Genomic DNA, 11,900 nt, shown 5'->3' with positions numbered 1-11,900 from the left:
TGTGCGGTGGTCATTTTAAAAAATATATATATTTTAAAAATGGCCGCTGAAAACAAAATGGCCACTGTGCATGCTCAAATGGCATCTGCGAGGCGTGGCATGCCCTAGGGCCTCACAGAGGCCATTTGAGCATGCCCAGTGGCCATTTTGTTTTTGGTGGCCATTTCCCCCCCAAATTATTTAATTTTAAGAAATTGCGCCCCCCTTCAAGTGGTGCCCGGGGCACGTGCCCCCCTGCCCTCCTATAGATACGCCCCTGCCCTGATATTGATCATGTTTGGCCCTTGTGCTAGTGGAGTTCTGCTGATCTCACAGTTATGCCAATGTTACCATGGTACAACACCAGCATAAATCATCAACATCAAAATTTCTTTGAGCTCCATTGTCATAAATAAAGTTAGCAGCAACCCTTACCCCATCATCATTCAGTGGCATAAGTAAAGGATAGGTTTGTGCTATCAATTAGCTGTCAAGTCCGTCATTTAGCTAATCATTTCGCTATTTGGTCAGACTTCAAGGAACTGCATACCACAGAAAAGAAACAGCAACTCCATTTCCTTTTCATCCTGGAAGCCTCTATTGTCATCTGCCAATTAGGAAAGTACTTTACTTTCCATTTCATTTGATTTTATACCACGGTTTATTTTACAATGAAGCCAATAGAAACAAAGCAAAACTTGTTTCAACATGCCTTCTGTAAACAAAGGCTGTTGAAAGCAGGATGCAAAAAAGTGTGTGTGTGTGTGTGTGTGTGTGTGTGGTGGGGGGTCATCTATGGCTGTCTGCCTTTCTAACTTTGCCACCACATTTTTCCAAAGCATTGGCGTTAGGCAAAGGATGAATGGAAGTATTGTTCAACTTTCCAAACTGGCACAAAGTGCAGTTGAGTCAGGGAAGGAGAATAAAATGGTCCTAACATGATATACTGTAAAAGTATGCAGCAGTTATTCTTTTTTAAATAGTGATTTGTGTCTGAAGGTAGCACAAATAGCATTTCACACTTCATCCCACATCCTGTTGTAGTTAATGCTTCAATTCTGGGTTGGGTTTGGTATCTTGCTGGGCAAGTTAGCACCTCAGTACTCGCAGGTATTATCCTTTGTGCAGTGTCCCTTGTGCTTGCCTAGCTGACACCCTGAAATACACCCCACCCCCATCTTGCCCAGTGTCCAGCAACAAAAGAAAGCTCATAAGGTACTGCACCAGGAAATGCTAGGGCATACATAGGAGAAATCTAAGTTTCTCCTCTCAAACACAGATTTCCTGTGTGGTCTTAGCATAGAAGTACTCAGATCCGTTTTTTCTTTCTTTTTGCAGGGCAAGGCTGGGGAAGGAAGTAACATAGATTGATTTTAGCTTGCCATATGTCAAAGTTGGCATGCATAGGAGGCCTGCAGCCTCAGATTATAAAACCACTGGATAGGGAAAGTGTGTGGCTCCTGTGTTCTGAACAGTAAGTTGTACACACTTAGCATGAACTGTTAAGCAATACGACACATAATGATGACAATTTTTTAAAAGGCCTGAAACTTTCTTAGGTAGTATGAGTCACCTTATATTTAACTGATGGCAGCCTATATAGTACACTCCATACAAAAGTCATCATTGGTTCTGATAATCAAATTTCTCCCAATGCTGATATGTAACACAGGTTTTGGGAAAGACAGGAACACAGGAAGCTGCCTCATACCAAGTCAGATCATTGGTCCATCTAGCTCAGTATTGTCTACACTGACTGTCAGAGGCTCTCCAAGGTTTCAGGCAGGAACTTCTCCTGTCCCTACCTGGAGATGCTAGGCAGTTAATCTAGAACCTTTGGCATGCAAGCAGATACTCTACTACTGTGCGACGGCCCTATCCTCTACAGCAGACAGTGCTCACATGCATTCACCCATCCAAATACAAACCAGGGTACATTTGCTTAGCAAATGCTTAGCAAAGGGGACAATTCATGCTCACTACTGCAGGACCAGTTCTCTTCCCCAAGATTGGGAGACAGAGAGGTCACCTGTCTGTGACAGGCAAGATGCCATATTCTGGCACAATATGATTTAATTCTTAACCCTAAACGCAAAAAGAGTAGTCGGAGTAATAACAATTTCATTTTGTCATGGATTTCTGTTGACCCTAAGGTTTTCTGTAGCAGCAACATATTGTATTAAATGAGCAGTTAATAAGCATGTAACATTATCAATGCAGTATAAAGGTGGATTCCAACATTTGTTCCATGGTTCACTCCACTTTTACTGAACGTTCTTACTACACACAGGGTTGGTTTATAACACAATAGTGTTGTGAGGCATGGTGTTAAAATGTCAAGCAGTAGAGGTGGCTCTCTCCTGAGACTAGGAGTGGCCTTGCTGATGTACAGCTCTGGATAGTCATAAGTAGTTGGTTGTTTTCCAACTCTTTTGATTGAGAGTCACTTCCTGCTGAAAAGGTCTTAAATTGGCTTCCCAGTCTAGGGCTGCAACCCTTCATGCACTTACTTGGAAGCAAGCCACACAAACATACTTATGAGTGAATGTGTATAGGATTGGGTTGTAAATCTCAAGAGCTGAATAGCAGCTATTTAGATTTTGAAAGATATGCTAATCCTCTTGCAACATCTGTCCTTTCTGCCTGCATTTTGCTTCTGTTCAACTGCTCAACTTCTGCACTTGTAAATAAACAGAGCATTCACCACAAGTCTCCAGGGTGTTTTTCTCTCATAGAGAATGACCATGTGAATGGCGGTCTTGTCAATGCTTTGGGGAAGAGATGCACTAAAAACAATACATTTTCTTAGAGAACTTGGCAATGATATGTCTTCTGCATCAACATGATGTACAATGTACACAAAGTGTGATAGGTCTTTATGCAGTTAGTTCAGATCAGTTTTTGCAAAACTGAAAACAGGATGTATGATTTAAGTAGCGGTGAGTTTTTATTGCATTATTTCCTGACTGAAAGTTCATTGTAATAATATACTTTTCTGACAATCTTGCCAGTTTTAGATTGTAGTGATGACAGGATCCTATCTGACAATGGCTGCTAGACGATACAGCTGATTCCTGAGTCATATCAAAAAAGATGAACTTGAGCAAGTTTCCTGGATCGGTTTTTGCAAATCCATGCCATCTCTCTGACTCATAATAAGTATTCTGGTAGAAAATCAGATGATATTCCATGTCTAAAAGTATTCAGCCAGATATACAATGGTCTCTTAAGCTATTATCAGGCTGCCAGCTTAGGAAAATCTTCCAAGATTTAAAACAAAAAATCCCTTAAATTGCAATATTCAAGAGTAAGTCAAATTTTAACTTTCATGTTTCCAACCTTCAGAACTGCAGAGAATATTCTTAAGCCTGTGTCTATGGAAGACATTTTAGGGGGGGGGAAAGCACCTTGGAATTAGGCATATATAGTCATAACATATACATAACATAACACATACAATTCATCACAAATATATAGCCGTATAAAGGCAATATAACAATGAAAATAGACAGTGTGGTAGAGGGACTAGAATACTTGATCTGAATATGGGGAAAGCTAGGTCAAACTCTGATCCATATATGATTGCCCAATAGGCAAATCATCATATCAAATCAACAGGGCTGTTCAGGTCTTCCATTCAAACACTCTAAACTCTTTGATAGCTTTTCCTCAAGCATTTGATTTGAACACTTAAGCAGTCCCATTCCTCCCAACTTCCTCGACGCCCCCACCCTCCCTGCCAGACTTCTCCCACTTTCCCAAGAAAAGAAATTCCTTACAGGAGGGGGAGACAACAGCTACAGAGGACAGGACTATGGGGCAGGAACACAACTTGTAATAAATAATAAACCTTTAGCCCAAGTTCATAGGCTCTGGTAAGTGCCCACAATCTCCAGTGGCAAATGACGGTCAGCTCCTGTCCTCTCCTCTGTGAGTGAGCACATCATGATGGAAATAAGTTTGAGATCACATGAAAAATAGGGAGCAAGAGAAGTTTTCTGGATTCATCAGTGGGATGATAGTGGTCTGCTGCTGGCTGGCCTTTGGTATTTGGGTTTGTTGGTTGGTTGAATTGGCTGACATGATCCACAGCCTTCTGGTGAAGGAAGGTCTACAGAGGACTGCAGGTCCACAAGGAGCCTTCAGCATCTCTACTGAAGGCTCCTTTCCACAGCAGACCTGGTGCAGAGTGGGAGAGGAGCAACTTTCACATCCCTCTCCTCTCTTCAAAAGCCCTTTCTACTGATACAAATCTGTGTCTGAGGGCTGTGCAACCCTCAGGTACAGATACAGATCAGTGTAAAATAAAGTGTAAGATAACTGTGTTTGGAAAGATACAGACTTTTGGAGGAGGGGGAAAGAGAGAAGCAAAAATAGTTTTCTCCCCTCCCTCCACACCAGGTCTACTGTGCAAAGGAGCCTTCAGTGTAAGGACATACATCCCTCCACAGTCATCCTTCTGTTGCCATGGAGTTGCAGATCATGTCAGCCCTTATGTCAATTATTTAGCATCTTTAAAATGTTGTTATGCTATTATTTTTATTGTTATTAGTTTGTGACTCGCCTTAGGAGAAGAAAGGCAGCATAATTTTAAAAAGAACAACATTAAAATAAAGAGATGAAAGAGCCCTCCGTGTTACAAATTGTAAAGACTGGTGGAAAAGAAAGAAACTGGAAATCATGTACAAAGATTACAAATGGAAAATATTGTTATTGTTGGCAGTGGGGTGATATTTTGCTTGTATTATTTTGCACTGATACAAACATTTTTTTAATTAATCACAGGTCAGTTGACAAAAAGGTTAGAAAATGCACAACCAGCATGTGCCAAATTTCTTTAATCCTCTTACTTGTCAAAGAAGATAGAAGTATTTTAGCATAAGAAGCCTAGAAGTTTAGATAAGCTGTTTTAAAACTTAAAAAACAAAACAAAAAACAGGAAGTCAAATATCTATTTTAAAAGATTTTCTGCAGCTGCACTATGAAGGGAAACAAAGCATGATTTGGACTTTTTTTAAAGTGGAAATTTGATACCACGAAATCTGTGCATTTAGTGCTGCCCTGGGATTTTAAACTTCTTTCACCATCTTCCACCATTTATGCTTTTCTTGTTGCTTCATGGTTTATCTCTTCTTTTCTCAAGTACCATCATTTCCTCATTAGCCCTTCAACAGGAGAACTAAAGGGACTTCAGTGGGACTTCAGCCTACCCAAAGCCTACTCCACCACCATTCACACACTACTGTGCTGAAAGTTGAAGTTCCTCTCAAAGGTGCCCCAAGGTGCACAGTACGGTCCACTTCTGAAGGCTGTATCCCTGGTTCCCAAAAATCACAGGCTTCGCAGGGCAGCCACTGACAAGCATGGTGGTTCAGTTACCCAGGTCCTAGCCCTCATTTTTGCTGCAAGAGGAGAGGTCCAGAAGATTGCTGTATCATGGCTTCTCCAGACACCCAAGTGTAGAACCCATGAAATGCCCAATGGAGTCTACAATGCCTTGCAGGGTCATGATGTAGTAATGCTTGTGGCTGTAGTACTTGTGTCGGTGGGGAGGGGGGCACTAAGATCTCCATGTGTGTCCCATCTATACACACAACGAGGACTGGGAATACCTTCTGCAGGAACCCTGTAGGAAACCTCCTGAGGGTTGCCCACTCAGATCACGTCATCAAGGAAGAGCTAGTTCAAGAGAAGAACTACTTCCCAGAAAATTCTGCATGCCATCAAGTGCCAACCGCAAACAGGTTGCTGAGTGTCAGGTAGTTTGCGTTGGAGGCCAACTTGTACAGCATGATGGCAAGGCAATTATGTACTGGCATGGCATGGCACATGGCTGTGTCCTGGCAGTGGAGGATTGGCTCCATTTCACTGGCAAGGAAGCCAAAGGTCTGTCTGGACATTCTGAATCTGCCCATGAAACACTGATCATCCCACTCTGAGATGGTGATTTCTTGGGCACTGTTGGCACAGTGGGCCGATGACCCAAAAATGGACCCATGACAGGTGGCTGGACCCATGAAGGGTACTCTTGGGCGTGTTGTGGATGTAAAGGGCCCATGTCCCCCCTGTGGACCCATGAAGGGTGCCTGCAGCAGTTGGGGTGGCTAGGGCTAGCCGCGGCAGTGGACCCATGAAGAGTGCCTGCGGAGGTACAGAGGTTGGAGTGGCCCTCCTCTGGTTCATTGTCAGGAACACCAGGCCCTATGTCCAGCAAGGGGGCTGTCTGGAACTCCCGGCCAGAAGATTCCTCCACTGCCCTTCCTGGATAACACATCTTCAACAGTGTGTGTGAACATCTTCAAGGGTGTGTGAACAGTTCCTCCACCTGTTTCATGTCCAGTATCTGCTTGTGTGGAGTGTTGCACTCTGCACACAATCGTGCTCCTGGCTGTCCTCGTCAAAGTAGTGGGAGGGTGGGAGGTGCTGCAGGGTCTTGTGTCTCATCATCTTGTGTCTCATCATCTTCCTCTCCAGAGTCTATGAAGTAGAAACCAGACTGGAGTGGCTGTCCCGAGGCATCCACAAATTGCATGAGTACAGGTGCACCACAATCTCTATCTTCCCTGGAAGCTTTGGTAGTGGCAGGCCAACCTGCATGCTGCATGGTGGGTGAGGCCTGTGTGATGGGCCTGCCATCCCAGAGCAGCTTGGAACTTCTGTGGCCCTAACCAGGAACATGGGCATGGCTGCATGAAGAACCATGGCTGTAGCTGCCATTGAACCACCTGGATGGGCAAAGGAGATGGTGGCTGCTGGGGTGGTGGGTGGGACAGCTCCCTTTGCAAGGGGCCTGCTGCTCCCCTGAATGCTCATCATTGCTGCTATGTGGCTTGTGCTTTGCCTCTTCTCTGGCACAGGAGAGAATCCTTGCAGACTGGTATCCCTTCTGTGCCATCTGCTGGGGTATCCAGTTGAATGTAGACTCATCCCTTAACTGATTCTGCAGTTGTGACTGGACACTTTCTGTGGTCCAGAGGTCCACGAACACCCCAGTCTCTGCATCCATCCACAACTTGGCATGGACTTTCTTGCCTCCATCTCCAGCCTAGCTGCTCACGGTGGCGGTGGCAGTGCCACTAGTGGATGACGAGGCAGTGGTCAGACACTGGAACTGGATGGCTGATGCCAGCTTCCAAAGTGGGGTTTTGTGAAGTAGGGCTTGGGTCACTAGCCTGTTCTCTTCATGCAAGTGAGAAGAGGAAGGGATGGGGGTGTCTGTCACATGCCTTCAAGGCCAACACTGCACAGGAGGGGTGTGGTCATCAACATTGTGCAGGCATGGCAAGTGTAGTGCGGAGAACAGCCATCAAGGCCATTTTAAAATTTACAAATTTGCTTTGCCTCTTGAAGACCAACACAGGCATTGTTTGCACATGCAGCTGTCAGGCAGGAGATTGCACCAAGGACACTCAATATGGACAGTGCTGAAAAATTAATGGATGGTCTTGTGCGGGGACAAGTCCAACCATGCAAGCTATATAGGGAAAGCAAGGAACCACATAGGTGGGCGATATCTGCCCTATTTGGGGTACTAATACCTGGTTTTGGGCCCACCCCTTCCCCATCACTCCATACTATCCCTACTGCTAAATGTTAATAAATAACCTTATGGCCAGTAGAAGGGTAATGTAAAGCAATGGTTACTTGAAGTCCACCGCTGAACAAACAGATCTTCCCCACCACTACCGTTTGACCATCCCCTCCTCCCAACTCTCCCCTTTGAGGACTCCGCTCCTCAACACATCTGAAGAAGTGGCTGCTTAGTGGTTGCTTGCTTAGAAGAAGACAGTGTTTTGCATTTCTTCAAACCAGCTCCCCAAATAAAACCCACAGAAGGCATCCCTGATCTGTCCTCCTCTGTGCTCCCTAAAATATCCACCAGCTGGTCACAAATGATGTCTGTTGCCCAGGGTGCATTGGCACATTACACTGATCCCCTGGATCGTGGCAACATCACACATTAACAGCTTGGGGCAATGGCACATTGGCAAGGTGGCACATTTGTTAAGTCTGGCTGGCCAGAATCACAGAGCGCATAGCACAAGCACCATGTGAAGTGGGAGGGACATGGGTGTGGCAGGAAGCAGCCTTCATAGAAATGCACCAGTGTGGGTGCCCCCATTGTAAAGATGGGAGGACAGGGGGATGTGTATGAAAGAGATGTGTGTGCTGTGGGACACGTTCCATACTATATTCCGTACTATAAGGGTTCCATGTGATTTTCATGAGGCATTGCAGTGATTGATTCCTGGAGAACCTTTCCGACTGTCACCATCTCGGTCTAACATTCCTTTCCTGCCAGGGAACACCCAAATCACAGAAGTGGACATCCACCAACATGCTTATTTCTCTTTCAATGCAGGGACTGGAGGGACACAGCATCCCAGTTGCCAAGCAGCAGCAGAAGGAGAAAGGAGATGGAAGGGAACAGGGCGTAGGCTCCAAGAGGTGGCCCGCAAGAACAGCAGCCGCCCTGGAACTGACACATTTCTGGGCTGCTCTGAGCTGGCCTCTCAATGGTAGCAGGAGGAGCTTATGCATGAAAGCCAGGTAACAGCACCAGCAGAACTTAGATGATGCCTTCAAACCTGAGGTTTCAGCAGCAGAAGTCACTACAAACCGGAGGTTCAAATTATGGTTTGGGGTTGAAAACTGATCCAAAGTTGGGTGACAAAACTGTGGTTTCATGCATTCGGAAGACCACAAACTCAAACTCATCGATTTGGCGTTACATCCAAAGGCAGCTTAGGGTTTGCTAATAACCAAACTCTGGTTTCAAATCCTGATTTAAAAATATTATGTTTGGAAATTGATTAGAAAAGAGGATCAAACTTCTTTCTACTCTTGTAACAAGGGCATCATCTAAAATCCATACAGCTGCCACTCCATCTTCTTAAGTTTGCCATGATGCCATCAGAATGCTCTGATCTGATGTTGCTTAAGGAGAAATTTCCAGTACATTTGCCTCCATAGTTAATGGCAATGACACGAATTCAGGAATAGTGATGTTTTGGAGCCTTGATATACAGTGCTGTCATTCCCCTAGATGAAGCATTTGGAACTCTTTCATTAGTGTCTCCTATCAAGTATCATTTCAGGATAGTGTAAATTTAACACATTGTAGTTTCATTTCCCAGTGGCTGTTCCAAATTGTTGAATTACAATAGCTCCTACCTTTGCAAAGCTTACCAGGCTATAGGAAAACAAGCATGAGGGGCCAAATTCTCCCCTGGTGTAGCTCCTCTGGCTTCCAGAGACTTGTTCTATGATACCAAAAGATAATTTCACTCAGAACAAAGAATTCCAAGGATGATTACATCTTCCTGAAAGTAATGGCCATCTTGCAAAATATTCACATTTATAGATATTAAGCATACAACACTTGGTGATATTTCTATGTGTGACTCCTACAAGCCTGCTTGCAAATAATTTTTTTTTGTTTTTACTGTCTTTCCCCGCAGAAATGGGCCTTCTGAATATAATGGTAACTCCCAGCAAAACTGATATTTTATCTCCTACCAGGACCTTGTACAATGTTATTTATAGCTTTAAGAATTTGTCTGTGTCTGTATGAGGAAATGGTCAAAGTTGTCTGTATGAGGAAATGGTCTGGTGACATTTGAGTAGCTGTCAAACCACATAGATTTGCAAGTATCTGTTTAAAAACTTCCAAAGAAAATGTTTAGTTGAATGAGCATTAAGTGGTTTCCAAAGGTAACATTTTGGTTACACAAGAGATCTAATTTCTCACAGCTCCTCAGCCAACCTGTGCACTCGATTTTAGACTTCATGACTTCACAGTCTGTGAAGTCATCTACAAAACTGCAAGATTCCCAGGGGGATTATGTAAATTTGATCTGCCCTCCTCCATAAATCTTTTGCACCATGACTGTGAGGTATTTACAATGCCTTTGAAGTTTTTGAGTACACAGGGCATCAGCAAAGGAATTGCATGTGAGTCAGTACAGCAGAGCATCAGGATTACTACTTAACAAGTATCTATCCAGCCTTTCAGTCCAATTCTAGGTCCCCAAAGCAGATGCAAAACAAAATCTCCATACAAAACCCTTTAGCATCATTTTTAAAGCCACTTTAAAAAGTAACAACTCCAAATATTCAGGAACAAGGCAACTGAAACTCTGATTCCCAAATCTCTGAAGAAACAAAAAGAAATATTTCCTTGCTCCAAATGGTTAGAAGAGAGACAGGTCTCAAGAGGGAGAGTGCACAAGTGGGGTATAACCACTGAAAAGACCCTGCTCATTGCTAATGCCAATAACACTCAAAAGGCCCCTCCCACAGGTGATCTAGGTGCATAATGTGGCTCCTATGGGTGAAGCACTCCTAGGTACTCTGATATATAGTCCTATTAAAGGTTAATATCAGCACTCTGAATTTAGCCCCAAAACAAAATGGCAGCCAGAAGCACTGGCATAATCTGTGGCCCAGTCAGTCTCCACAGCTAATAATCATGCAGCATTTCTGAGACAAGTGAATATTTTGGGTCAACTGAAGTCTGAACTGTCTTCAATGGCAGCAGGAGCGGAGCCAGACGAATGGTAGCCTGTGTTCAGCCCCGCCAGTGACGCCCCATGAGTGTAATGTCACAAACACAGAGGCATGGCTCGGGCTCCGGAGAGTCCCAAGCGAGCTCTCCCTCATTTCAGGCATCATTTGTTTGTTTGTTTATTGCATTCCTATACCACCTAGTATAGAAATCTCTGGGCAGTGTACAGATTAAAACATAATACAAAACAAAACATTTAAAACCCTTAAAAACAGATTAAAAAATCACAATAGATAAAAACACACATTAAGATTTAAAATTTTAACATTTGCTGCCTGGCAGCATTTATTTCCCTTCCTCTCCCTTCAGCGCTGCCTGGAAATCAGAGGGTGAGGACTGGGGCAGGCCCTTGGGCAATCAGGCCACGCCCCCTTCGTGTGTGACATCATGCACAGCGGGTGCTCCAGCAGCCCTTTTCATTGGCGGCCTGGGGTCTTTAAACCCATTCGCTCAATTATGGCTCTGCCCCTGAATGGCAGCCCCACAGAGGGTGCATTACAACAGTCTATTGTGGAAGTTAGCGAGGCATGGATAATGCAGAACATCCCTTTTCGGACATTCACAGCAGCCCTAAATGTTGAGTGGTTGCTTCATTTTAGCTCACAAAATGTGACATTTCAGCTGGAACACTACATCCAGAGTTCTGCCATTTCTGTAATAGCTTGTATGTGCTCCCCCACACTCCCCTGTTCAGTAAATGTGTGAAGAGGAAAATGGAACCATGTCCCCTGTCCATGATGTCAGTGTGCCCTGCTCACAACTTCTACAGGATCAGCAGCTATTTTAAAGCATCTACGTACAACTGTGTGCATGTAGGTTCCCCTTACAGATCTGCCAAATGCAGAGTTTGGGGAGAAGAGCCAATAGGAATGCTGATGCTGGGGGAAGGCTAGGTGGGTGTGGTTCCATTTTATCCTCCACATGTTCACTGAATGCATAGGGTTGGAGGGAAAGAACCTATGAAACAGGCTTATTTCTCCCTATTAGTTTAAGTGCTAGTGGTGGCAGAGGCGTAACTATAGGGGGGGCAGGGGGGGCACGTGCCCCGGGCGCCATCTTTTCTGGTCACGTGGGGGGCGCCGCCATGACCAATTTTTAATTTTTTTTTTAATTTTTTGTTAATACAAATGTTTCCTGCTCAGTGCAGCAGCGCTGCAGCAGTCAAGGGAGCACGTCGGTGCCCCCTTCACCACGAGTGGTCCCTTCCGTGCTGCCTGCGCCCGCCCCCCCATTGCTTTGCTGGCGCCTGGCGGCCAGTCAGTGGCCTGGCTTGGCAGCGGCGGCAGGCGCTTGTGAGGAAAAACCTAAGTATAATGTAGTATGTTGGGGGGGCGGCGGGGGGGGGCGGGGGGGC

The 11,900-nt window shown here is 44.7% G+C and overlaps 1 long non-coding RNA gene across 1 annotated transcript; it reads left to right on the top strand.

The window, feature by feature from the left end:
- Positions 1-214: 214 nt before the first annotated feature.
- On the top strand, positions 215-10,030 carry LOC128351961 (uncharacterized). Its single transcript, XR_008320144.1, has 3 exons — positions 215-6,519; positions 8,342-8,529; positions 9,441-10,030. It is a non-coding gene; the product is annotated as an uncharacterized LOC128351961 (long non-coding RNA).
- The last annotated feature ends 1,870 nt before the right edge of the window (positions 10,031-11,900 follow it).

Source organism: Hemicordylus capensis, chromosome 3 (assembly GCF_027244095.1).
Source record: "Hemicordylus capensis ecotype Gifberg chromosome 3, rHemCap1.1.pri, whole genome shotgun sequence".
Classification (NCBI taxonomy): domain Eukaryota; kingdom Metazoa; phylum Chordata; class Lepidosauria; order Squamata; family Cordylidae; genus Hemicordylus; species Hemicordylus capensis.
Note: the sequence above shows the minus strand (reverse complement) of the source record. Positions and strands in the feature narration are given on the sequence as shown.